This window comes from Lolium perenne, chromosome 1 (genome assembly GCF_019359855.2).
Source record: "Lolium perenne isolate Kyuss_39 chromosome 1, Kyuss_2.0, whole genome shotgun sequence".
NCBI lineage: Eukaryota > Viridiplantae > Streptophyta > Magnoliopsida > Poales > Poaceae > Lolium > Lolium perenne.
The window spans coordinates 26,070,259-26,073,628 of record NC_067244.2 but is presented as its reverse complement, the minus strand read 5'-3'; positions in this window follow the sequence as shown (position 1 = coordinate 26,073,628).

Sequence of the window (3,370 nt, the reverse complement as noted above, 5' to 3'; positions counted from 1 at the left end):
AGGCGACAAGTTGAAGTACATCCTTCGGATGACTTTCCCTAACGCATCTAACAATGAAGCAGAATATGAGGCTCTCATACACGGGATGAAGATGGCGAAAGCCTGCGGTGCAACTCGACTAAAAATCTTTGGCGACTCACAGTTGGTGGCTCAGCAAGTTATGAACCAATGTGACGCAATCAATGATAGCATGATGGCATACAAGGAGGTGTACAACGAGCTCGAGAAGTTGTTCGATGGATGCGAAGTAAATCATATTAGTAGATTGAGCAACGACGAAGCCGACGTTCTTGCAAACATCGGGTCGCAATGCCTTGCAGTCCCGCCAGGTGTATTCTGGGAAGAGATAACAGAAAGATCCACTAAGTCGACAAAATCAAAAAAGAAGGAGAAGAAATCCTCGGGGGCTACCAAGGAAAAGCAAGAGGAAGAAGAAGAAGATCAGGACCTGGTCATGGTGATACAGATACCGTGGATGCAGCCGTACATATCATACATCCTCAGGAAAGAAATACCCGACGATCCAGTTGAGGCAAGGCGAGTAATTCGACGCTCCAAAGCTTTCACGGTGGTCAAAGGAGAATTATATAAACGAAGTATTTCAGGCGTCTTGCAAAGGTGTGTCACACCCGAAGAAGGAAGAATAATTCTGAAGGATGTACACGAAGGAATATGTGGCCACCACGCAAGTAGTCGAGCTATTGCAGCCAAGGTTTTTCGGGCAGGATTCTACTGGTTGACAGCAATCGAGGACGCCAAGGACATAGTAAGAACTTGCGATGCGTGTCAAAGGTTCGCCGCAAAACCTCATTCTCCAGCAGCAGAGCTAGCACCAATACCATTGTCATGGCCCTTTGCTCAATGGGGACTTGATATGGTGGGCAAGTTACACAAATCCTGGCCAGGAGGAAAGGAGTATATGCTAGTAGCTGTCGACAAATTTACAAAGTGGATAGAAGCGAAGCCGATAAATTCACCAGACGGAGCATCCGCAGTAAAATTCATAAAAGGCCTCGTTTTCAGATTTGGAGTGCCCCACAGCATCGTCACAGACAACGGCAGCAACTTCACATCCCACGAATTCAAGGATTATTGCGAAGAGGTGGGTATCAAGTTGCACTTTGCGTCAGTTGCACATCCTCAAACCAATGGGCAAGTCGAGAAAGCCAATGGCATCATCTGCAATGGCATCAAGAAACGCTTGTTAGGACCACTGGAAAAAGCTTGGCATACCTGGCCAGAAGAATTACCAAGTGTGTTGTGGAGCATTCGAACAACACCAAACACAGCAACACAGGAAACTCCGTTTTTCTTGGTTCATGGAGCAGAAGCAGTACTACCAATTGAGATAGAGCACAACTCTCCACGCGTCGTCGAATATGATGAAGAAGTGTCGAGAAAAGCGCTAGAAGACGACGTCGACGCACTTGATGAAGCTCGAGACGAAGTATTATCTCGGGTAACCAAATACCAACAGGACTTGAAGAATTACCACAGTCGACGTTTGCGGCCAAGATCTTTTCAGGTGGGAGACCTAGTTCTTCGGCTCACGCAAAAAAGTCATGAAAAACTCGAGTCACCATGGCTTGGCCCTTACATTGTCACGGAAGTAATCGGAGGAGGAGCATACAGGATAAAGGACAAGAAGACAGGGGTGGAGGAGCCAAACCCCTGGAACGTGGCGCAACTCAGGCGGTTCTACGCCTAGAGTCGAAATATAGTCCTTGTAAAACTTCAATGTACTGAAACGCCCGCGAGTTTTCAGACGCACTCTTTTCCTTTTTCGGGGCACCGAGTGGGGCCGGAGAAGGTTTTTAATGAGGCGGGCTCGCGGTGCTGCAATATAATAAAGATAGTGTCAATATACCTTTCTCTTTATCGACATGTTCAAAGTCTTCGCTCCGACAAATTTCAATATAGTTCATCAAAAAAGAAAAAACCTTGCCTTGGTATTAAAATACCTCGTGAGCTAGTAAAAATACAAAATAGTACTCAATAAAGAAGCTCAGGGGCTCATATCCGACATAAATACATAAATGCCTTGGTTCAAAACCTCGCAATATGCAAATACAGTAAAGAGTCACCGAAATACTCGGGGGCTAGACAAACATACAAATATAATGATTGCTTCACAATATAATCACAGTCATGGGTCACAAAGAAGAATTATCTACAGGAGGAAAATAACTAGTCTTGATTCGGATGTCATCAAGGGTAAGTCTGTTTTCTTCAGAGCAACCAAGAAAATCGGCATAGTGGCCATCGGCAAAAAAGTCGGCGTCCATCCGAAGAAGGTCTTCAATCATTTCTTCGGCTATAGGCGAAACCTTCGTGTTAATTCGGTCAATACCAACTCTTCGACGTTTTACCTTCTGATGAACCTTCGTGACAACTTGGGTAAGGTCAAGATTTGAGTGGCAGATCTGGAGCATGATAAGAGCAAATCTGGCGCCAGCTACCAATTGAGCTTTGACAAAATCATGGATACTGCGAGCATCCTTGAATCTTTCCATCAATTCAGGAAGAGTTTTTGGTTGAATGTTCCGAGGAAACATGGAGTTATAAACCATGGACAAGGTCTTGGTACAGAAGTCAAGGAAATCACGAGTTTGAGAGGTGCGATCCTGAAATCTGACAATTTGGCGGGTCCTCTCTGGGGTAGCCCAAAACAAAGAACCATGGTCCAGGGAAAGGTTAACAAGGAGTTTCGTCCTAGCATTTACCCTCTCTTCCTCGGCAGCAGCATCAGTAAAGGAACCTATCAAAACAACGAAGTAGAAACCTTTAAGAGACATAGCATGAAGATGAAAGATATCGGAGGATGAAACAAGCATACCCGACATATCTGCGCTGGCTTCATTCATCAATTCGAGCATAAAATTTTCTCGAGTAGTCGCCTTTTCAGCCTCGGAAGCAGCAATTTCCTTAGCAGCCACGGCCTCGTGAGCTTGCTGAAGAGCAACTTTTTCGGCTTCAGATGACTTACGAGATTGCTCCATCATCACAAGTGTTTGCTTCTTCGCATACTGAAGTTGCTGTCGAAGTTCATCCAGTTCTTGCGACAAGGTATCGTCGACAGGTGCAGTATCAGCAAAAGCTCTCCTCGCGCAAGAAGAAGAAGGCGAAACATTGGAAGGAGCAGAAGATGGAGTATAGTTATCAAATATCAACTGAAATTTAAACAAGACAACATCAAACAACAAGCAAAGACAGAGGTTTCATTAATCTCTTGGAATAATTACAAGGGCATTACAGTGGAGCTAAGGAAGTACGTGTCGCCAAATGGCTACTTTGGCGACAAGAGCAATAGAAACAGAAAGAAAAACAGAGACATGCAACTAGACCTCCGGCCTTGACGAGCTAGGAGTCG